Raw genomic sequence first — 25,863 nt, forward strand, 5'->3', positions numbered from 1 at the left:
TCATATTCATTGCCATAACCTTGCCAGATATATCTCTTTCATCCAAAGCATCAATTTGTGCTTATATTTGTTGTCTACTATTTCAAGTGATCACACACACTCTCCAAGGTTTTTTGCTCATACATCTTAATAATAATCACTATAAATATCACTGTTCTTTGTTGGAGACGTTGCAGGAAGCTATTTTTTATGTTATTGGGTTAACATATTACAGAGCTTCTTCATTATGTCTAAGCTGCCATGCTACATTGGAAATTAGTGATAGCCAGTAGGGTGGGTGTGTATCTGCTTTTTATGTAATTTATCATTTAGGATTATGATACTCTTAGTTTGTTTTTAGGGTTTTTTTTTGCAAGGATTAACATCCTTGACTTGGAGTTTCTCTTTCTGAGATTAAATGGTTAGAATCGCTTCTAAACCCAGACATGCTATTTTGCCACACACCTATAGACTAAATAATTAATTTCTTCATAAGGACCTTTTATGACTCTCCTTTTTGCATATATAAAGTGTATGCACACACACACACATATATTTATATACACATTTTCCTTGTAAAGCATACTGCAGTTTCATCCTCTCAAAGCTTTAGCATATAGAAAATATTTGAATCTGCAGTCACTCCATGTGTGTACTTGTACTTATTCCCTGTGTCTTAATCTAATCATCCAGAAGCTTGTGACAGTAAGTGTAGAGTGGTTTCCTTGTCTGCAGCAGCATTCTTTCAAAGGGAAGATTCCCTGGTGAATTCATTATTACACAGAAGTCCCACCCCCATGAAACTGCTGTAGACACATAACAGGATTACTGTTCAAGAGTTTACTAGGATGCAAGTAAAATTGTTCCAGTCAGTCAGCAGCGAGCATCTTTGAGTAAGGTAGGAAAATGCTTTCTTTTACACACCCCATGAAAACATAAGGAAGCATTTATATTTATTTTCTGTACATAAAATTACTTTGCATATTACATTATCAGTTTACTTTATATGAAAAAAGGTATTTTTTTTAAAACTTGTCTGAATCTGACTATAAAAATAACTTTTTAAGGTTAGTGCATTCACAGTCAGTCAAACAGCAGATGTGAAGATTGTTTTACCATTGGGAGACGATCTATAGTTTAAATATATTTTAAAATACTGAAGGGACAGCTTTTGTACTTAATAGATCATTAATGATTTTCACAGCTGATATTTGGGGGATTTTTGTTGCTTAATATAATTTCCTTTTTTCTTGTAATTTCATAGCTGCAAAGAAATGAAAATTCTAGTTTCAAAATATTAGCTGTTATATATTATATATTTAAAAACTATGCATATTTTGTCTCTGAATCAGAGTTTTGATAATGGTAGTTCTCAATACTTACAGAAAGGATTTGATATAAATCTTCTAACTTCATTAGCTAATGAATGTGTCAAATGTATTAATGTAATTCTCAGGAAAGAAATTAGCTGGACTTAATAACCTAATGGCTTAGAAGTGCTCTCAAAATGTAGAGCTGCCTAATCAATGGGGTGACAAATGAAATGATCTGTGGTCTGCAAGGTTAGGAGTTAATTCAATGAAGAGGCAGTATTGACAGTATTTTATTTTTTTTAACAGCTGTACATATATTCCTAATGGAAAGCTTGGTTTTATTCTTCCTTAAAGTAATTGCACATTCATCCTTAATTGAAATTCCCAGGTTTTATCTAGCAAATGGCTTTTACTCAGAGTAAGGGTCTTTGGCATTTATACTTTGGAGATTAAGTTGTTGATGTGATATATAGAGCACCTACTTGTAACTGTAAGTGGCTAAAAATCATTTTAACCTGCACAGAAAATTTTCCTCTACTCTCAGATTCTAAAAGCTTGTGTGAGTGCTGGGAAATACCTCAATTTATGCAATATATTTAATGTTTTAGATACTGTTTGCTCTACACATTACTGTATGAGGAAATATAACACATTTTCATTTTGTTGAATAAGGTTTTCATTATTTCATTGATAGCTAGATGAAAAAGACTATTTAATGAAATCTAGATTCTTATGAGTCCTTGTCCAAATTCTAGTAAGTTTCCTTACTAGGATTCAGACATCAGAAATGTCACAACAAATAATGTTAATAATGTTTAAATAATTATCCAGGTCTTAAAAAAAAAAAGGGGGGGGGGGAAAGCCAGCTGCTGCTTTTGCACTTTTTACAATCACTCCATCTTCGGGGAACCCAATGATCAGAACTAACTTCTTTTTTCTGACCACAAACTCTGCACACCTGCTTGTACTCTGTGAAAGCCTGTATCTGCCAATTGGTTCTGGTAACATGATGTCCATGCATTTTGCAGGGAGTTGGACTAGAGGCTTTTGGACATCCTTTCCTACCCAACCTATTCTATAATTTTTGTCCTTTCTTTACTCACCCAGCAGCAGCTATCCTGAATGTCTTGATTTTAACACCACCTAATACTGGGAAAAGGAAGGAAACAAAGATTCAGAAAAAATGTGGTTCAGCTCTAGAAACATAAATGGCATCATTAACTCATGTTTAAATAAAGTTAAAATGAAATAGAAAATCAAAACAAGATGGATAGGAGTTTGTCATGAGGCAACAGCATCACTCTGTGCTTTACCACAGGGGTGGTTGATGAACTGACAACAAAGGCAATGTTGTGATCAGTAACAGGTGTGAAGGTATGCCCAAACCCTGGGATATAATTTTAATATGGAGATATCTGAAGATATCCAAGTTGTAGAAGGAGAGGATGTCTCAGTGATAACCATGTACCACAAAAACTACTGCCACTGAAGAGCTTGGCAGCCCTGGTTTCACCCTTGAGACCCAGGACCTCTGACCTAAACATGCTGAGATTCACTGTGCAGGGGCACATGGACACGTGTCAAGTAGCCTCACAGGCAGACTGCTTTTGATGCCTGTGGTTTGGGGAGTGAGTTATGCTAAGTCCAGAAAACAGTAGTTAATTAAACTTGTTAATTAAACTGAAAGCTTGTTATACTATAGATATGTGATAAAAAATTTTCTTCATCACTTAAAGCTTTAAACTTTAGCTTTAAGCAGGGAATAAAGTGTTGATAGTGAACTAGAAACTGTTTCTCAAATAGCAAGTTCTTTTTAGGACATCTCTGTAGCACATGAATTTTCAGCATGTTTTGGGATTGTATAAACTTTAGACTTGATTCCACTATTGCAGGGTCCAGCTCTTACCTCCAGGGCTCTTGAACAGGGGCTTATTAAGTTTCAGCTATTTGGTTTCAGGGAAGTACTGTGCAATGCAGCAATAATGAACAGTGTTCTCCACTGATACTAACCTGATACTACCAAAGCTATCTTGAGTAAATAGTTCTTTTTTTTCTTGATTTATATAGAGTTTGGATATATTCAACACTAATAGGACTGTTTGCTAGCCTTAGTGGGCTTTAATCTATAATCACACTTTGGCTATTGCTGAAAAAGTTTTACTTTTACTACAGCATTTGGACCTCTGTTTCCCCCCACAAATCTCACTTGTTCTCCTGTGCTTAACACATATGAACTGAGCAGGTTCCCTCCATTCCTTCAGCTTGGGAACAAAAACAGCTTAGAGATCTCAGAACTGCACAATGAAATAAAGTCTGCATCCTTTGAAACTTGGCAATGAACAATAATCTGTCCTTTTCTTCTCACATTAGAATGTCATCCATATTTAATATGTGAAGATTTTCTACACTGCTTGCTTTATTTGTTTTTGTTGGTTTTTTTTTTTTTTTTGTTCGTTTCTCACTTTCTCTGTCTGAAACAAAACTTAAAACATCCAGGTGCATGATTTGGACCTGGGATGGGCTTTCAGAATAAGGAATAGAAAGAGAAAGAAAATGGAGGAGGAGAAGAAATTGTCTAAAACTTGTATCCACAAAGAGTTATCACATATAATTCATGGTTTTGTAGTTAGAAAAATACAAAGAAAAGTAACTCACTCTGACAAAAGTGCAATCTTATTGCATGGTGAGAATATAAATTCCACATCTTAGAAATTTAGGAGGGATAAAAAACACAAACATATTGTGTGGGGAGAGAGGGAAGGACAAATCCTTCATTGCCTGGCAAAGAAGGAACCTGCATTACTGCATTTCTTCACTACAGAATGATACTGCTATCCTGTTCCTACTACACAAGTCTTACAGTACATTAAAGTAACTTGGCCAAAAGTGACTTCATGTTGAAATTTCCTTCTCCAATCTCTTTTCCTGCATTTTTAATGCTGTGTAATAACAATTAAAAACCAGAGGGCACTGTGAAGTGTAGTTTGGAAAGGAGAAAAGAGAGGGATTTTTGGGACAGGGGTTTTTTTTTGTTTGTTTTGGTTTGGGGTTTTGTTTGGGTTTTTGCTTTTTAATGTGTAAGACTTCTTTGCTTTTTGGCTTTTTGTTTTTTGTTTAAATCCACAGTCCAGAAAAAAGCTGCTTCAGTCATGTTGTTAGAAGGTAAGAGGAAAACTAATGGCAGAAACTTCAACGCACTGTTGCTAATATTATGTTCCTAAGCACCTCAACCACTTTTTCATTAGAGAAGCAGGTTTGAGCTCTTAAAATTCCTTCTTTCTGGGTTTCTGAAATAAGTCCATGCTGACTGTGATAACACTGCCACAGAGGCAAGGCTTGGAGCATGATGGGGTGATAATTTTTTTTCTCCACTTCTTTCTCTATTGGGAGCTGGTGAAAAGAGGGAAACATATACAGGAATAGAGATTTTACTGATAATGTTGTGCAGACCCTTGAGGACAAACAGTAATCATGGAATAAATTGATAGCATCTTCTAAATAACTCCCCTATATCTGCTCATACTGACCTGGCTAGTAGCTGGTAGCTAATAAAGCTGCTAATTTGCTGGGTCTGATGAATGCACCTCTGAATGACAGGGAGAGTTCTCATGCTCATAGTTGGCTTTATAAATGCTTATTGCAGACCACTGGAAAAAAAAAAACTCTTTGTTTTGCTGGATATTCTGATTTCAGTATATATTTACAAAATTACAGTATCATTCTTTCCCTTTGCCTTTTACTTTCCTAGGAGTGAACCATACAAAAATTAAGATACTAGTACAAAGAAACCTTTTGGGACGTCTCTTTGCTCTACCTTGTTTTTCCCATATTACTCCTCTTCTCTTGATTTACCTTTAGGGAGAAAATAATGCAATTGCAAATGCCAAAGACAAAATTACTCGTTAATGTAGCAATTGGTCTGGAAATATGTAGCAACTTAGTAGTTTATGGCAAGTGGATGTGCACAAGCTATGCCTAGTGTTATTTGACTAGTCTGGGTGGTTTTTCCCATGCCTAGTTGCCTCCTAAGCGTTTGAAAGAGTCAGTCTTTGAAAAGCCATGGCTCTTCTCACCTCAATGGAATCCACCCTATAACCCCAAAAGGCTAGTTGCTGTGTAGAAGAGCATGAAAGAATAGCATATAGCTAAAGAATACTTTGAGGAATCCTCTTTTGGGTTAGAAATTTGCAATAAAATGGAAGTGAGATGTTCATGTGGTTGAACACTGCACATAGAGCTATTACAAGGAAGAAGGCGGCAGGAGAAAGAAAACAATTGGCGCTTGACCAAGATTCCTCCTTCAGTAACTACTGTCTATATAGCGGGGACCTCTCTCCCCTCTATTAATCTTTGTTCTGACATAAGGTAACTTCATAGTGATTATTTAGAACTCACCACAATGAAGTATTTATATTTTAAGTAAATTTCTTTTATGATATAACCATTGATGTAATAAAAATACAGAGCTATGAATTAAGAGTTTGTACATGCTACTTGAGGTCTTGTAATTACAACCAAAAAAAAAAGTTGTTCTTGGCTTCATATGGAAATGTTTTGTTTTCTATTTGTATGGATTTATATCACCAAAAAATGAAATGAATGGGCAAGCTTACAAGATTTCAATCTTGCTTTCTTAACAAAAATCTTTAGGTAATGTGGTACTTGCAACCAAAATTTTTCATGTGATTGTATATTATATAGATGTACAATACAGTTGTCAAATGTAGGAAAAAATGTGTCCTATTTAAAACATATATAAAGATTTCTACTTTGTTTTTACAATATAAACATGAGCATAGAAAAGCATAAAGCTGTAAATTCAGATATGGATACATTTATGCAGTGTGTATGTATAAATATAAGGATAGATACATAAATCTCCACGGAAATTCCTGGAATTAACTTCTGTTTTATATATATATATATATATATATATATATATATATATATACACACACACATATATATATATATATATATATGTATATGACAATTCTGATGTGTATTTACACAAAAGTGAGACTAATTTTTGAGTCTTTTCAAATGCAAAAATATCTTTGAAATGCAGTTCTGTTCATTAACCATTTAAGAAAGATGTACTTTTGAAAAGATGGCTTGAGAGTGTATAACAATCTATATTGATGCATAAGGAGCAACAATGTAGCCATTAATTTTCTAAGTAATAATTCTTTTAATGTATTTGTAGTTTTGCCATGGTTTTATTTACTTGACTTTCCTGTAGTAAAGTCCTCTCAAAAGGTTTCTAACTGGTTTAGCAATCAGTTTTACAAGTGGTCTGGATAATTCACCTACAGTGTTGATTCTGTTTAGATTCCTCTAATGCTAATGAAAGTTATCTAGCTTTATTTGACCTTATGTTCACTTAATTGAAAATACTATTGACACAGCAAGAATCACACAAGTGTAATTCTGTATATCTTTCTCAAAATTGGTGTTATGTAGGGTAATATTTTTTCAGCCAGCTCTCTGATACTCAGAGTTTGTGCCTTGGCTTTGTATCAGTATCAAGGGTATCCAGCCTGATCAGAAAGAACAAAATTGATTTTCTAGAGAATTTCAGAGACAATTTGGCATCTAGATTAATAGAAGCCTAGGTATAGGCTAGACAGGAATCTAGAATTTTATTATCCAGAGTTTTCCCATAAATTAACACACTTGCCAGCACAGATTCTTTGTTCATAAATTTAAATTGAGGTGAATTTGTGCATGAACCTCACTTTCCTATTTTAATTTGAGCTTTTAAAAGGAAAGCCTTCACAAATACCAGTAATGGAAACATGGCATACACACTCTCAATTCTCTCTGTAAGAGCTGCTCACAAGAGAAGAGCCTTGAATGTTATAGAGAATATAGCTATATATAAGATTAAAATTTGGCTGTTTTATCCTGCAATATTCTGAATTTCATGTTGGCTTTCATACAGTTGCCAGCCATGTTGAGTTCCATCAAACACAGTTAATGGATTCTGTTTGATAGAGCTACAACACAGTATGGGCTTACTCCTGGCAGTTCTTTACATTGTCATGTCATTTTTCAAGTTTTCCCTCAAAGTTATTCTTCTGGCTCCCCTTGGCTCTGGACTTTGATCAAGCTGAGCAGGTGAGCCCGTTGGACAGGTTGCTGTCAAAATAGTGAAGTCATTTTCCACCTTTACCTAGGAAATGCTCTAAGTAGATTGTCAGCTCTTGCTGCTCCGATTTTCCCCCTCTATCTCTCACTTGCTCAGTGGGATGTGGTCACTCTACCCAGGTTACCGGTCACAGGCCACAGACACACAAACTGTGATATGTAGTTGTAAACTGGGCTACTGACTAGCACTGATCTATGCCTCTGCTGTTCATCGGGCTGAGGAAGGCATATGGCTATCAATTTTTAAAAAATAAAGTCAAAAAACCACAAGAATCCACAAATCATAGCTTGATTCCAGACTTTGTGAGTAGAAGGACAACTGTATTATTTTAAACTAGGTCATCTAGACCATGTGCAAACACTGATCAAGATACTCTACTGCTAAATAGTTATTTTCTGAAATGCTATCTTACTCTAACAATCTGAGTCTTTGTCAAGAGTGGGAGAAAGATTGTGAGAAGAGTAAAAAGAATTATTTTAATTCTTGAAATAAATGAGGAAGAAAATAATATGCCATTAAGATATTGGGTGCATCTCTTCTTTTTTTATTGTTTGTTTGGTTGTTTTTTTCCTTGATGTCAAGACACAGATCTGTTATTTTGACATAAAAGAGAAGCATTTTCTTCCTTTCTTATCCAAGAGTTGTCAAATAAATCTCTGTCAGGTGAATCTAATGTTTGCAGAAAAGCAGTTCCTGTAAGAAGCATCCAATTAGCCTACTTATGTCACTTAGCACTCTGTGCTTTAGTGTTCTCTGACTATAGATTAGTTTCTGTGCTCTAATTCCTGCCATTAATATTCACCCACCATAATCTTGCTTTGCTTTGCATTATTTATCAAGTTTAAAAAGTGTTATAGCAAGTTTAACTAGGTAACAGGCAAAAACTGTTGTCCAAAAAGTGTTTTTAACCTGAACAGTTCACACACTGAAGAAGATATGAAAAATTTTATTTAAAATGAGGCAACTTTACAGATAGTGGAGATGTGTTCTTTATTCAGGTTTTTTCCTGTCTGTGCAACCATCTGTTTCTTCAAATACTAAGAATGAGACTAAATTTCTATACAATTTCTTTTTAAAAATATTTAAAATTTGGAAATTTGAAAAAAAAACCCTGTAAGTATACCAAAGGGAATCTTTCCTAACAGAGGAGGACTCAAGCTACAAACTAGAAAAGGGGCTTCTACAGATACTTCCATAGTCTATTGGGGAGAAGTGCTCTTGCAGATGCTTCTTTAAGAACTCTTGTTTGCAGGGTAGAAAACTGGCTGGATGGCCATGGCCAGAGGGGGTGGTGAAGGGTGCAGCAGGCAGCCAGTCACCAGTGGGGTTCTGGCAGGCTCGGTGTTGGGCCCAGCCCTGTTTAACAGCTTTGACAGGATGCTGGGTGAGATGGTCAAGGGCACACCCAGTCAGTTTGCAGATGACACCAAGCTGGGTGATGGAATTGATCTGCTGGAGGGCAGGAAGGCTCTGCAGAGCGATCTGGGCAGGCTGGATCCATGGGCCAAGGCCAATTTTATGAGGTTCAACAAAGCCAAGTGCTGGGTCCTGCACTTTGGTCACAACAACCCCGTGCAGTGCTACAGGCTGGGGGAAGAGTGTCAGGAAAGCTGCCCAGCAGAAAAGGACCTGGGGGTGCTGGTGACAGGGGCTGAACATGAGCCAGATGTGCCCAGGTGGGCAAGCAGGCCAATGGCACCCTGGCCTGTGTCAGCAATAGTGTGGCCAGCAGGGCCAGGGAAGTGATTGCCCCCTGTGCTCAGTACTGGTGAGGCCACACCTCAAATCCTGTGTCCAGTTCTGAACCCCCTCACTTCAAGAAATACATTGAGATGCTGCAGCATGTCCAGAGAAGCTGGTGCAGGCTTTGGAACAGAAGTCCTGTGAGGAGTGGCTAGAAAGCCATTTACACTGGAGAAAAGGAGGCTCAGTAGTGATTTTATCTCTCTCTAAAATTACTTGAATGGAGGTTGTAGCAAGGTGTGGGTCAGTCCCTTTTCCCAGTTAACAAGCAATAGGCCTCATGTTGTACTAGGGAAGGTTTAGATTGATTGCTGGGAAAAAATTCTTAATGGAAAAGGCTGTCAAGCACTGAAACAGGCTACCCAAGGAACTGGTGGAGTCAGCAGCCCAGAATTATTTAAAAGCCAGGTAGACATGATTTGGTGGTGGATTTGGCAGGGTTGAGGGTTTAACTCGATGATCTTAAGGAACTTTTACAAATCTATTAGTTAGTCTATGACATTTGCTAAATAGTTTTGATAAATGAAATTATTTTCATAACAAAAAGAAATCTTAGTTTGATTTTCAAGAAGGATATTTAGATTGGGTAAAAGAACAGAGTGTGCAAAATGGCAGTGCAGATTACAAGCTTTTACAAGGGCATCGGATTAGGGAGACAATCCCTGAAAAATATGTTGAGTGTTTTGGTGCACGTTTGATCAGAGTCCTCAAATAATGATACTCATGAAAGACAGGGAAAGAAGGACTTGCACTCCTATGAATATAATGCAACTCTCCTGTGGAAAGGGGGACAGTTGCCTTCTGAGAACAGGGCAGAAATCTGGGCCAGTCAGTTAAGTGACAGTTTAAGATAAATACATTGCTATTTTCAGGAATGTAAAATTTTTCAGGAGTTCCTTCATGAATTTTTAAATTTTAAAAGTTACATATTTGAATATTCAACTAAAAGTAAGCAAGATTGCCACTGTTGCGTCAGGTAACCATTATATATCAAGAGAAGAGCAAGCTAGCTTTGTAGACATGTCAAAATTGTTGTGTGGAAGAATAATTTGACTAAATACTTATTCATATTTGAGTGACATGGTTCTACACATAAATAAGTAGAGAAAAAAATATGTAGCCTGCATGTGTTATATATACATATAAATATATATATATATATATATAGAGAGAGAGAGAGAGAGAGACAGAAGAACTGTATAGTTTTCTTTTTTAAAGAATAAGCTAATCATTAGAGCAGTAGAGTGGATACCTTTGGATACCTTTTCTGTTCTTTGTCTTATTTCAGGCAGAAGAATATTAAATGTTTACAGTAGTTACAGCTGTAGTACCCATCAGTACCAATATTTTTTCATAAGTTACATGGCTGGTGATTCTATTGATCAGGGACACTACTGAAGGTTTAACCTCATCACATATAATCTAAAAGTTCACATTTCCATCAAAAATGAAGGGATCTGAGCTGAAGGTACTGTGGGAAGCTGGACCCACAGTAGCACTCCTTTTATTGTATTTACTTTGACTGGAGAAAAAAATTCTAGTTCAGAAAATCTGACATTTGAGGAAAAATATATGATTTGGAGAAAGTGAATAAAGTTTTCTGGTCATTAGTTAAACTTCAAACTCATATAGGAATATCTTGGAGCTGATGTAATGCATGAGTTGAGGGAAATTCTAAATTGCTGGAGGATATTGTCATAGACTTATTCACATTTGTGGTTAGGAATACATCTAATGTTGACTTTGTAAAGCCAGTTGGTTTCTCTGAGTCACTTTTAACACATTTAGTATTCATATGACAGTGAATTTGATTTTTACTGATTCCTCTATTTTCTTCAGCAAATCAGCTATTTATTACAGATTATGTAATATATTGCCCTAAAACATCAGTTTAAAATTATAAAATTAGAAACATTGAATTTCTATATATGTGGCATTCAAGTACTTGTCAAATGAAATAAAACATAAACTTGTTATGCAGTCACAACATTTAACCAGTTAAGGAATTAAAAGATTTGTGTTACTTCATTTATGAAGATGCAAACATGTTTTGTGGAGAAACATTCCTTATTCTTTATCCTACTTCTCCTGTGAAACATCTGCTTTAATCTCATATTTATGCTTCAGCTGATCAAATTCAAAAGTTTTAAAGATTTAAGTATCTAATAATGGAGCACAAATTAAAGCAAATCAGTGATGCCTGGAAATGAAAGGCTTTATGCTTCCCCTGTGACCTGCAGTGCATCCTGTGAATCATTCATTTTCTAAGTATTAACCTAAAATTATTTTTTTTATAAAATATATCCTCGTAGTTCCTTTTTATCTGTTTTGAACTAAAACATCAAAAAACTTTGTTTTCTCTGCAACGCAGCCATAACTAATGCTAATACTAGAACTAAAATGGGAGGAGATTATCTGTGCCTGGACTGAATATATTTTATTTTTGAGGTATATGTATAACTCTTACCATAAATCCCAAGTCTGTACTAGTAGGTGACTGTGATGCACATGTGGGATTATAAGGGACCAAACTTTGCTCTTTTTTGTCAGCTCCACGAGACTCATACAGCAGATGCTTCTGTCTCTGTTCATAACTGGCAGCCTTGTGACCCTGAAATTCTAAGCTTGTTTTCATGGGACATCTAGATCACCCTGCAGTCCCAGTGATGAGGATGTCTTATCTGGTTCAGCAATGAAGAGAATCCTTGCTTCTCAAAGGATTACATTTTCTTGTGCAATGCTCTGGATCCAGAGGGGTTAAGCAGCATAGGCAGATGGTAAGTGTTGGTTTCAACGCTGTTTCCAATTAGGTTTGATAAAGAATTGTATACAAAAGCAACAGTCCAAGGCAATAGGGAGCTGCCTTAGAAGAGAAGAACAGATGTTGAAGTCAGGTTTATGTTCCAGGTGATTGGTACAATAAGCTTCAGGAAATAATGCAAGAGACAGCAGAGCATTCTAAACAATGTTCTCTGCATAATTTTTCTGTGCTTTTGATGCCCGGGCTTTATCATTCTGTGGAACATCTGGCATGCTGCAGTTCTGAATGTACCAGTACCCATCCTGGGAGAGAAGCTGTGGAACTGAGACACTTATCATTAGCATTTGATGTATACTGAAATAAGGTATGCACTTCTTACCCTATTAGTGCTTTTCTATTTGGATGGAACTTGGAAATTACTTGAAAATCCAAGGAAATATTTTTAAAGATATTTTGCATCTTGTATTTTTAACTTCTTTCCTTCTAAATTCCCCCAAAAAAGCATGAAGCAAATTAAACCAGAGTGATTTTATACGTGTTTCCCAAAACTTACAAGAACTACTGGTTGAGAGGGTATGTCCTCTTGCCCTGGGCTTTGAGGATCTCTATTGCCTACTCCTGATGTGTTGAAAGGTCTTCCTGCCATGTGCCTTTGCTGTGTTAAAACTTTGCTGTGCTAAAAACTATCAAATAGGGCAGGACTGGACAGATACAACAGGATGGTGGGGGTGATTTAATTAGCAATGAGCTACATGCTTTTTATTGGACAGTTATGTCTTTTTGCTTTTTTTGATTGTGTCCTCATGACATGTCCTCCAAATGAAATGTTCAGCATCTTCTGAGCAATCTGGTGTTTCCTTTTGCTGTTGCAGGACTAGGTCTCTGGTATTGCTGCACTTTGGGATACATCATAAGAGAACATGACTGCAGCCTACAGCCTCTGCAGTCACTTTGAAAATTCCAAGGTTCCTCTCACCATCCCATTGGTCATTTATTCCATGAAAGCCCTCACACCATTTCCAATGGGGTAAAGAAATAATTTGAATTTAGAGACTGCAAATACACTGCTTGAGAAGATGTATTTGACAGCATACTACACTCTGTATTAGCCCTCTGTACTAAAGCCTGCTGGGGAATTTCACATCAGTTCTGTCAGTATTTTGGGCAATTTATCTGCCATTGGAGAAAAGACTGATGATAGAAACTATTTCCTTTGGGAACGCTTTTTTTTATGCTTTAGAGTTCATTTTTTTCTGAGCCCATGAGATAAACAGATGGGTAGTCAGCTGCTGTGCCACATTGCTGGGGTGATCAGCAGCAAAAATTCAGGATAACAAAATATTCTCTGGTGAAGGTATGCACAGAGCTCACCTCAGAACTGCAAAGCAATGTGAAATCTTCCCAAGCAGTTCAGAAGCACACATCTCTCAGTGTATGAAAGATCACTCAATTCAATAGCAAAATGCCAAAACATTTGCTGCAGACTGTGCGGTAGATATGTGGTTAATTTAAAGATAGTAGTGCTGTCACACTACTTAGCAATACCTAGTCCAGTTCTAGAAATCTGGGCTACTTTTAACAGAGGAAAAAGAAGACATTAAATCTTCTGCAACATAAATAGTACTGTGAGTCCTCCTTGTTTAGTATGGCAGCAGGCAGTCTTCCAGGACAACACACTAAAGAAAAATAAGGAATTTATTCATTACTTCCCATCAGCAAGCAGAGGTTTTGCCATTTCCTGTAAAGCAGGGCTTCAAAAAAAGTTAACAGCTACTTTGGAAGACACATACCATAACCATGTCCCCCCTTCCCCCTTCTTTCCCTGAGTTTTTTACTTTGGAGCATGATGTCATACGGTATGGAATATCCCTTTGGCCAGTATGAGTCAGCTGTCTCCTCCCAGCTTCTTGTAAGCCTCAGCTCTGCTTTTTGAGGGAGACAGAGTCAGGGGGGAGAAAACCTCAGTGCTGTGTAAGCACTGTCCAGCCACTGCCAAAATATTGGTGTATTGGTGTGTTATCCACATGCTTGTGGGGGTTTTATTTTCCACTTTGGGAATACAAGAAGTTGTGGCAGCATGAAGTAATGCTGTTGATATAGCTTGGTGTCACAGTCAGGCTTGCTGAAGGTGAACTCAATTCCGCTGTCCATATCACCAAAAAGACATTAAACGGTGCCAGTTCCAACACCTACTCCTGAGGAACAACACGCTGCTCCCCCTTGGGTGACAAATATCATGCTGCCAAACTCCACTCTGAATGCAACCATCCAGACAGTCCTCTTTCCACAGCATGGTCTGTCCATCAAATCTGTAACTTTCTAGTGTAGAGGCAAGGATGCAATGTGAGACAGTCTAAAATGCTTTGCACAAGTAAAGGTAGATGCCAGTCACTCTTCCCCCATCCACTACCTCTATATCCGTCATAGAAGGCCACCAAATTTTTCAGGCACAATTTGCCTTTGTAGAAGCCATGTTTGCCATAATCCATCACGTCTTTATTTTCTGTGTGCCTTTACAATAGTTACCCAGAGGATCTGATCCATGATCTTGGCAGGCATAAACATGAGACTGACTTGTAGATATCTGCTTGTGGATATCTTGCTACTGAAATGTTGCAATTAAAACCTGCAGAGAAAATACTATTTAGAGAGGTTCTGTGACACACTTTTCATGTATTATAAGAATTAATCCACAACCCCAGTTCATAAAATTGGTTTGCACTCTACCCAAAGAGGATACTGTTGTTTCAAGTTTGAGTAGATGAAACAAAAAGATAGTGCCAAGGAAGTGATCTGATAACTGATAAAGACAAAAGACTGGGTAGGATATACCATGGGGTAGGAAAGTATTATTATGATGCAGGTCAGTTTGAGAAACTAGAAGAGCAGCAGAGTTTCTGTAGAAGGAAAAATCTCGGGTTTTCTCGGCTGTTTGAAGGGCCTGGAAAGGCCCGGAGTGGCCTTGGGACAGCCCGCGTATTGAAGGACGAGAAGAAGCAGTTAGAAAATGCCTGTATCTTAGTCATACTGGCTGGAAATTTATCTGCAGTAAAAGTTGCAAACTCCAGTGTCAGCATAATCCAAAGCATAATATTTGCTTTTAGAGCAGGTACCCCTCATAGTCTAGTCTTGGCTATAAATTAACATGTAAAGAGGAAGGTGGCACCCAGTTTTGACTTCCAAAGAGGAGAGACTATTTTTGTACGTAGATCAATCCACTCTACAGCGATTGAATAACTATTGGATGACAGCTGGAGGCTGCACAAACATAATAACCTACCAATTTCATCTGCTGTGTTCTTCCTGCACTTTCAAACACAGAATAAACCTGTAAATTGATAATAGTATCTGTGATATCTGAACTGAGAGTATTCTGGGTTGCACATATCTGACTATTCATGTCCTCATGTAAATTTCAAATAAATGAAATAAATTCACACTGGTTTTCCTCTGGGATGTAGTGGCAGAGCTGCACATGGAGAATCAGTTTAAAGTTACCATTGATCTCAAGATAGCTTCAAATGCCAACGGCATCATTACAACACTGTTGAGTGGGACACATCATACGGGCGGGCAGGACCAGGCTCAGCACGATTCTTTAGAATTTGGTTCTTTTGAAGTTTTTATTATATATTTTAGGTATCTTTCTTTATATTCCTGGATTCTGTCTTTCTTGAAATCCTCATCCTCCTTAATAAATTAGTGATGGCTTATTAATCATGGAATGGTTTGTGTTGGAAGGGACCTTAAAGACAATCTTGTTCCAAAGTTCTTGCCATGGCCATCCACTAGACCAGGTTGCTCAATGCCCCATCCAGCCTGGTGTTGAACTCTGTCAGGGATGGCATATCCACAACACATCTGGACAACCTGTTCCATTGCTTCACCACCATTAAAGGCAACACCTTCCCTCATTTTGCTGTTTGACTTAACTACATCTCTGGGTTCTTTGCAGGCAGCAGAAAAACAAAAGATTCACACATGCAACACAGTTTTACAAAACACTTTGCAAGAGATTGGAACAGAAGATTATTTTACCCTACAGTTTGATGGAAATAGAGATTTATTGTTTTTTCCCTAAATGCCCTTTTATTGAGACTGCATTATAATTAAATCATTTTGCAATTGTCTCCTCATCTTATGCTTTCTTAATTTTTGTAGATAATATTTTTAGAACTCTACATTACTCATATATTTCGCAGATGGCAAAAATACATACTTATCTTAATCCTTCTCTTGACATTTTCAGTCTCCTTTTTCTCTGAATTTTCTTGAATTTGCTAACAATCTTGTGACAACAATGCACCAAAGTAGTTTCTGACTCCACTATTTTGGCTGTATGACTTTGAGGGGAAGGGTTATCAAGAATAAACTATGCAGGAACACGCTTAAAATCCAATGGGATGGGAGGCTTTTTTACTGGTTTCCACTTTTTCCATACTGACCACATGGGACTCTGACCAGTCAGACTGAAGTCTGTTTGAAGCAGTTAGAAAATGCCTGTATCTTAGTCATACTGGCTGGCCACCCACAAATCCTCAAAAAAAATTCTTTAAACTTCATCCACCGTTTTTATTGTCTTGAGTCCAACAAATGGAATGATCTGGCTATTAGTCACAGATGTCTGTGCTACTTCATACTGAGTGTGGGCATTGCCCAGATGTTGTGTGTACATGAGCTTTTTGGACTTCCACTGTCCAAAGGGGGAGGGGGGAGAAGACACACCAACACACATGTATATATATAAAAGTTCACTTGTGAGTGAGCTCATCCTCCAGTATTTTTTGATGATGGGCTTTGGAATGATTTAGTGAGGCAGTTATATTTAGGTATATTTAACTTTTTGTGGACATGCAGACAAATATTTGCTATAGCTCTATTTCACCTTTCACATACTATAGTATATTAAACCACAAAGCCACACTGGCATAGTTAAAGGGTGAATATTTAACATTATGCTCTTCTTGGAATAGATGTGTTTGAGAGGGGATGGGGGGGTGGTTTTGTGTGTGCTTTTGGTTTGTATGTTTTGGGTTATTTCCATGCAACTGTGTATGCCTCCTAGAAACTTTGCTTCAACATTAAAATCTTATCATTGGTGATATTCAAGAGTTCACTTACACTGGACAAAATTACAAAATATCATCCTAATTTTATGGTGACTCTGAAGATGGCAATGCATCAAGACATTTTCTCATTCAGCATAGGAACTTAATGCAGAAAATATTAAAACATGCCATTCTGTGTTTATTTGCAAAAAGGTTGATGTGAATATTGTTCATATTGAATTTTCATGAACACTTGGAAAAAAAAATGAAATTCAATACCAGTAACCTACATTACAGCTACAACTAATTAGTTAGTACTAATTGATAACAAACTTAATATGTATCTGTTGCCTCAGAGGTTGCTTCATTGAAGAAACAACATGGCATAAAGCATTTCCTCATTAGGTTGTTGTTGCCTTAAAATTTGTGTCTTTAGCTCCTGTTTCTTGAGTTAAGTGTCATTGCCTAATAGGGAAATCCAAGAGAGAGAAAATGCTTATATTTAGTAAAAGAGACCTTATTAGCCTGCAGTCTTTTCTGTAAAACTCTTGCATTCACCTCAGGAACAAACACTGCTAGCAACAGCTCACTTTTACTTTTGCATCATTTACAGCTTTCATTTTTTGTGATAGCTTCTTATGTCATTTCTGCTGCTTCTTCTGGCACCCTCACTCTCCTGAAAAAATTTCCTTGTCAGACTCTCAAGACCCTTAAAATACAGCAGTATCTATTGATACCAACCAAGTGTTCTCTTAGAATCAGTCACAGACTCCTGCTGATCTCATCAAAACTTATTTTCTTTGCCAGGAAATTCATCAATCAATAAACTCAAATTCAGGAGGCAGAGATAGGGTAATGTATTCCATACATTATGCTTATTTGCTATATACATATTGGTTTTGTGTAATAAAAAACCTAGGCCATGAAGGTAAGTTTCTATTTACCTGGACTTACGTTAAATCTGGAATTAATTTGGCAGTGCATGTACTTTTATATTTCCACTAATAACTATTCTAAAATTCTGAATGGTTCAGGAACACAGTGCCTACTGAAATTTTCAGTTAAAACATTAAAATATGTTAAACTTCTCTGAAATATCTTCAGTGTTATAAAACTTAATGGGGAAAAGACTCCTTTGAAATTACTTTTTTAGAACTGAATCGTTGCTAATAGCATAGGAAGCTAAAGGCTTATTGTTCTTACCTCTCTAAAAGCTCTAAAAGCTCTAAAAGTAATACTAAATACTAAAATGAAGCTAGACATAACGCTGAATATTGTACTGTCACAGAGCTATCTCCATCTTCCAAACTGCTAATAGTACCTTACTCCCTAAACTGAATTGCGTTCCTAACCTTGTATTTTAACCAATACTAAAGGTTTTGTGCAAATGTCTTGAAAGTATGTTTTAAGAGATGACATAGACAAACTGTATTAAAGTGCATAATATGTATTACATTTCCATTATTCATTTGTATTTTTTTGACTAAACACCTTTTAAAAAATCTGTAGCTTCATTCTACCGAATGGTAACCAGTCACATCAACTGCATCATGTGACAAACTGGCATATGATTACCAGAAAAATTCATAACTTCATTGCCAATCTATGATTTATGTCACAGAATCATTCTACATTAGACATTATTTTGCCATGCACAAGAAATCTTATGAGAAGGATATTTATGAATTAAGAGTGCTAAAGAAAGGCTTTTTCTTCCAATAATAGCAGGTAGTAGGGGCTATGTGTTAGTGCATGGTGTTTATGCCTCTGTTTGGAAACCTCATATTCTTCTGTACAGTCCCTATTTCTATACTTTCTTCTGCATTAACAGTAATTTCTTCAGTTAAACAAAGCTTGCTGTGCTACACCAAAGTAGGCCTTGACTCATAGCATGAATCACAGCAGGGGAATCTAAGTGTCTTATTGGGTATGAGCCAACACAGCTCAGCATGCTCTATGGCATCTGTGGAGTTTTCTGGGTATTTACATGACCCAGTCTTCAGGATGTGTTGCGCACTGTGTACCCATATGCATTTTGGAGCTTAAAATAAATCCATAACTGAAAAGCATGGCTGGACTGGATGGGTGAAAATCATGGTGAGGTGAAGTATGTTTGGTATCTCTTGCTGCTGATTATGATCTGACATGTTTAGACTTTGCTTGTCCTCTCTTTCTCCCATCCCAGTTTGAAGAATAAAGTAACCGGTAGAAAACAGTGATTAGAAGAAACTAAAATCTCAAATTCATCTGATAGAGGATTGACCCTGTGCCCTATGCTCTGCAAAGTACTTCATAAATCTTTGGAGAGCCTACAAAAGGCAAATCTTTTCTCCCTACTCCCTCATCATTAATTAATCCTGAAAATTTGAGAAGCTTTCTTATTGTTCCCATAGTGTTCCCTTGTTCTGTTTAGTCTTGGCACTGACTCAACTTCTGGCTTTCAGTCAGGTGGCAAAAGTCAAGTCACTGATGGAGAATGAAGATCTCTGTTCTGGATTCACATGGCCTGGGTATGCATGTTGGACAGCAAGTAGGTAACCCCCACAGGATCCTTTAACAACCTTTCAGACAGGTTGTTAGGAGACCTTAGGGGTTTCTTTGAACTGGGTAAATGAAGCAAGTTGTGAAGTATTTAATTAACAAACTTATTCTATGACAAAGTAGAGACTAAACCTGAATTACAAATACTGGTAACAGGAGGAAAAAAAAAGGGGGGGGGGGGGAAGGAAAAAGGGGTGTTGGGGGGAAAGAAAGCTCAAGACGGGAAAGAAGTCTTTCAGGATTGAAGATCTGCCCCAAAAATTATCACATTTCAAAAGATGGTATTGGGAGATCATTTAGATATATACATCAGGATTAATCTCCAAATCTTCCTGAAGTTTCCTATTATGAATAGACTTTAAATGTGCTGATTGCAATTTGAACTATGCTGGAATGGGAAAATTTTATTGTAATGTGAGCAAAATCTCATGAACTGAGAAACTGGACCTGAACACTGAGCTTGTAACTCAGTTGTTCTCAAGATTTTTCATCTTGCAGACCAGCTCATTTTTCTAGTTCTGTCAAACCCCATGCGATATATGATTGCTTCCATCTGTTTATGAGGTTAAATTTCTGAACTGCAAGTGTGGAAGGAGAAATTCCAAGTTATGCATGCTTCTAGCTGGATAGGTCTGCTTAAAAGAGAAAAATGTTTTGGTAAAACACATTTTTTTTAGTTGTATTCACTGTAAATCCCTTACTATATTAATTTATAACTGTGTCATAAATAAATTACAGTATAAAGCTATATTCCATGTTTTAATAATATCTGTCATGCCCTCAGAAATGCCAATGGAATTACACCTCCTGAGCAGAGTTATCTAGGCATTACAGTCCTTTGTGACAGATCCTCTGACTCATGGGGGTTTCTGTCTTATTGAGGAATGTAACTTAAAGTCCTGAGATTCACAAGTTTTTTAAGATTTGTGTTACTTGGGATGCTTACTTCTCAAAAATATTGGTGTTACATGTTTGTCAATTTTCTCTGAATTACCTGACCTAAAAATATAACCCCCTCATTTATTACTATTATAGAAGGAGTTGGGATTTTGATTATAAAATTTGAGTTGGTCACAAAAATAAGTGTAAAACATTATATATTTGTGGTGTTTAGCTATAAGGCTGCTAATGAGGTGCTGAAATCTTTCAAGTTGTACTTTGGTTGGAGAGGAACTTGTTTTGCATCACCACAGTTCCTTTTCAGAAGAAACTTGTCTTCCTATGCATTCTTAAGTACAATTTCTAGTTGACCTCCATTAGGAACTCTGCTTCAGTAACAGAACTTTGTGTCAGACATGGCCATAACAATTTGCAGATCTTCTCTTTAGTCCTTTGGTATTAGGGTTTTTTTTCCTTGTTCCCTGAAGTTCATCCAGGACACATGTATGTGGGAAGTATACCCAAGAAGGTAGTACTGACTACTGACTAAAGTGAACAGGTATTTATCTTCACCTTTTCAGATGGATAAAATGCACAGTTTACTCAACTGTTATAAATCATAAGGGCCACTATGTACCAGGAACACCTTCTCTCCAAAAGGAGAAGTTTTGTGAGAAGGCTAATTCTTTCTAACTGAAAAATGGGGAAAAAAATTAAATCGCTTTGATCTTTAGAAATCATACCTAATGGGTTTTGTGGGTTACCCAGATATGCAGGGCAGCATATTTCAGTGTTTCCATTTGTGCTCTGCTTTGAATCCTTAGATTAGTATATTAACCTTGTGCTAGCACCTGCTTTTAGGTGTCTTCTTAGTAATTATGACAGTCAGCATAGAGTCAATACTTACTATCTCAAATTGTACGGAAGGAAAATAAATATCATGTCTCCTTAACACACAGAGGAAACCAAGTAACTGAGCATTTACCACAATATCTTCTTTCAATCTAAGCTGGCACATAATAGAAAAGGGTGAGTTCACTGAAAATAGGATGCCTGTGAGCCTAGCCAAGACAATTAAAGCATTGATCTTGGTTCGACAGACATGTCTACTATAAAAATACTGTCTGTTTCTAATGAAAACTTTGATATATTAAAGACAAGAGAAATAACAAAAAAAGCATTATAGAAATCAGTGGATATGAAAGTGTTGGATATACCTTATCTTGTTATATATTTGTAAGTTTATGTTACTAAACATACAAACAGAGGAAACAATTTGAAGTGGAAGCTCCATGGAAACGAGTTCAATACACATCCTTGACATATTTATCATTTTGAACACCTAGAAGTTTTGTTTGAAAATTTTCTGTGATGTCTGGGAAGCATTCCAGATGCCTGCCTCTCTCTCAGAAAAGCTGGTTTAAATCATTCCTTTCCCCAGTCTGTAAACTAATCTTACAAATCTATTATGGCATAAAGGACATGGAAGTTGGATTCTTATTAAACACTGATGATTTTGTATTTTTCTTCTTTGACTTATCAGATGACAAAATAAGGTTATCCAAAATTCTTCTTTTGGTTGTGTATATCCCTTTTATCTTATTTTACCTTTAAATATCAGTTTGTCATGGGAGGCAGAATAAAACAGTTCCTGTTTTTTACTTTGAATATGTCATCTGCTGAATCTCTTCTGGTTTGATTCTGACCAGTTTTAGGTGAGAAAAACTGCTGAAGTTCTCAGATCTTAACAGAGCATATACTCCTTTTTTAACTTCCTTTCATTTTTACCTCACATCTTTTTGAAGATAAATAGCTGGTATCTTTTTTCCCTTATATGTTACTACTCTTTGATCTTCCCCACAAATATTTGCTGCGTATAGTTTGCCACTCTTTGTCAGGTATCTTCTCATTACTATCTTCTCTCAAGTGACTTGAAAAATATACTTTTTTCATTTTTACCCAGTTTTATAACAGGATGCAGTTTCCCTGTTCCTTGGACATTTATTAAAATCTAATTAGTAAATCAGGTAATGATTTTTAAAAAGGGGTTTTACAATCAATGCTGAGTTGCACTGTATGTTGATGTTCATTTTGGATTGTTTTATCAGCATAAACTTTTGTTCCAAAACCAAATTCCAGAGTTACCTAATTATTTCACTGGGGAGGTTCCTTGAAACTTTAAAATTTGTTCATACATAAACTCTAATTGGAGTTGCTTTTATAAATGATGGAGTATTTCTTTTAAGTTTCCTTTGCTATCACTCTTATAATGAGAAAAAACTACACATAATGCTATTGTTTACTTTGGTATGTTTTGTTTCGTTTTGTCCCTTGTAATTTGAGATTGCTTCTCTCTGAGGAAAAAATTATTGTTACTCAATTATTGCACACACTCGAAGCCTACTGTTGTGCTTATCATGGTTTTGCTCAAGTTAAACATGGGGTCTTGAAAAAAGATGTGAAAACAGTCTTTATCATTGTCACTTTTGTCACTTCTAGAAGGACTAGCAGCTGGGAAGCTTTGAACAATCATGGTAGTCAGACTAAGAAAAGCAGGGAATGTGAGAGAGAGGGAAAAAAATGTCTTACTAAGCTAAATTTGGAGAAATGTTCTCTATTTTAGAATACCATGCAAGAATCAAATACTGCCAATGAAAATATCAAAAATGGAAAGAGGAAGAAAGCATAAGCAAGGGATGAATAGAATATTTATTCTGCAAAAAAGGGAAGTGGAAACCCTTCAGGATGAAAGCTGCATGTGATCTTGTTTTCTACTCGGAATCATCAATGCAGTTTTAGTGAAAAAATATCATAGTGGTAATTATAATGAATTCGATAAAATCTTTAATACTAATCTTTGAAGATATATTAGCAAACCACTCTAATATCTAATCAAGATCTAAAAGGCTAAGCTCCCACCTGCCCATGACAAAACCAATAAAACCAACCAAAACTTCCCTTGAGAAGGACTGTTACATAACTCCCTTACTGAGGTTTACTGTTTTTCCAGATTCCTAATATATCTACATTAACAGGTTAGTACAAATCCAAAGCATTTTTGAGGCAAATCTCCTAATCATTCCTATTTACTATGTTTTAATAGCAGGCTCTAGGAGCATGTGGATGAAAGTAAACTGCATCACATGGAGCACATCTAATATATCCAGCCCAAGGCACCCCCACTAGTTAAAGAAACACAGCCTCTGAAATGCATATAATGTAGATCTCACTTCTTCAGCTGTTTCCCTCTACAGGTTTACTTTCACTGGACACTGCTCACCAATGCAGACATTAGCCCAAGACCAGACTAAATGAACCACAAGATCATGTAGACACTGGTACAGCAAGTGTTGCATGAAAGGCTCCATGAATAACTGATAATCTTGGCTTACAGGCAATTTTGAAAACAAAATGGAGGAAGTCTTGCCAGGACATAAAATTTTAAAGGAACAGAATCAAAGCATGTCTCTCTCTAGTTTTTTTGTGGTATTAGATGTTAAAAACAACTAATAAGGCAGCTTTAAAAAATAAAACTATTGGAGTGAAACAAATTTCCATTCTAGAAAAGTGTGGATGAAAATTGTGGTCTTTGAGTGCTTTTTTCCTTTTTTTTTTTTTCCCTATTAGTCTTAATTCATTTTGGTTGCTTAGTCTTCCCTTTTTTTTCAAACCCAAGTTGTTTAGGCCCAGCACTTTCTTCAAACTCCTTTCTCTTTGAGTTCAGTTTCTCAGATTAGTGAGATATATTCAGAGTTACATACATCTATCTTGTCTTTAAATTTTACTGCCAGTTTAGGAATACTTGTCTTGGAGAGTAGAAGGAGAGTGAAAGCTACTGAGTGTTCTGTGTGAGCTCAAAGCCTTTTAGGCATTGAGAAACTAAGTGTAAGTGACAATACCATAAGAAATCTTCCTTAATTATTGCTGTTGTTCATGGAGAGTGAAATACTGAACTAGCTAAATGGTGTGCAGTAACATTAAATTTAACTTAGTCATCAGCAGTTGCATATAAGATATTTCATTTCATCTCATGGAGATATTACTTGCTTTTTATTTTCCTTATATGTTCTGTGGTCAGATTAATGTAGAAACCACCAAATCCTCTGGTTTTAATTTAAATGTTGAAGGTTTTTAAGTTTTGTTGGGTTTTGTTGAGCTAAAAAGGAAAAAGCAAGAAATATATGGCTCAGCATAAGCTGAGATGTATAGAATGTTGTTGCATTGGTACATAACGTATGGTTGCTATCTCTCAGCCCAATTGGTGTTTGTGTTGCAGATATGTCTTTGTTCATATTTATAGAGCACATGCCCTTATCTCCCAGCAAAATTAAGTTACTGCACTCGCCCAATACTATCCTATCCCAATCCTGGATGGAAACTACTTCTGAAAAACTTGCTGCCACTTTGATGCCCTCCTTATTCTCATCACTGCATCCCTCCAACTACCATTTCAATTTTAACACTTGCTGGAAATAGGGAAAAGAGAAGGAGAAGGAAGAAAAGCCAGGTGGTTTTCTCCCAGCATTCTCTAGCTCTCTGCTCTGTGGATCAGGTCTCTCCCATCATACAGGAGAAGAGATTGCAGGAAGTCTTCCCCTGGAAAGCGTAATGAATTCCCTGGTGGTGATGAACAATTTTATTTCCCCCACAGAAAGTGGCATGAGGAGTTACCTTCACTATGCATCTGCACAGAGTCAGGCCATCTCCCTTGGCAGAGAGCAACAGGCAGACTTCTCAGCACCAGCCCAGATGCTGGAGTGACCAAACACGTTCCTGCCACTGCAACCTCATCCATGGCTCATTATACAGTGTGCATGTTTGCCTAATGAAATAAGAAAGCTCATCTCTTCTCTGAGTTCCAGCAGACCCAAGCTTTACTGTATTCTACTTTCAGAAAGATCAATTAGGAAAGAAAAGTTTGCTCATAAAAAAGTTAACTGTTCTTGATTTTTAATAAGTTAGGAAGCAGACAAAATAGACACTCCATTGAAGTACTAACAAATGTTGTAAATTTCAGCTTTTGTTTCTGTCTCTCCAAGAGGGAAACAGAAACAGGCATAAGATTGTTAGAAATGTTGGGTTTTCTTTAATTTGGATATTCTGTACAAAGAGCCTTAAGAAAACATGACGTAAGAATGATGGTCAGGCCCAATATTCTGCAGCTTACAGCGGCAAAGAGCAGATTCTAGTAGTGGCGAGTCATGAAAGATTATAAGAATAAAACAACCTCACCTGGAGGATTTCCCTGCTAGTTCTTGTCTTCAGTACCACAGTTTCTTCAAAAGTTTAGATGAGAAACTCAAGCCAGTGTTTGTATCTTTGTTTAATAGCCCTTGATATGTTTATGTACAGATGGAAGAAAGGTTGTTCTCACTGTGCTGCTTTAGCTAATATGAACCACAAATTGGGACCTTCCCTGACTTCTCAGAACCCTAGATAAAATACAGT

At 36.6% G+C, this 25,863-nt stretch overlaps 1 protein-coding gene across 1 annotated transcript in view; it reads left to right on the forward strand.

Moving 5' to 3' along the window:
* Positions 1 to 783: 783 nt before the first annotated feature.
* Positions 784 to 25,863, forward strand: part of DLC1 (DLC1 Rho GTPase activating protein) — a 244,032-nt gene continuing 218,952 nt past the window's right edge. Inside the window, exon 1 of the mRNA XM_074541477.1 lies at positions 784 to 877. The gene's annotated coding sequence lies outside the window, so the exon portion shown is untranslated. The remainder of the gene's footprint in view (positions 878 to 25,863) is intronic.

The sequence above is a fragment of the Zonotrichia albicollis genome, chromosome 5, assembly GCF_047830755.1.
Source record: "Zonotrichia albicollis isolate bZonAlb1 chromosome 5, bZonAlb1.hap1, whole genome shotgun sequence".
In the NCBI taxonomy this organism is placed as follows: Eukaryota; Metazoa; Chordata; class Aves; order Passeriformes; family Passerellidae; genus Zonotrichia; species Zonotrichia albicollis.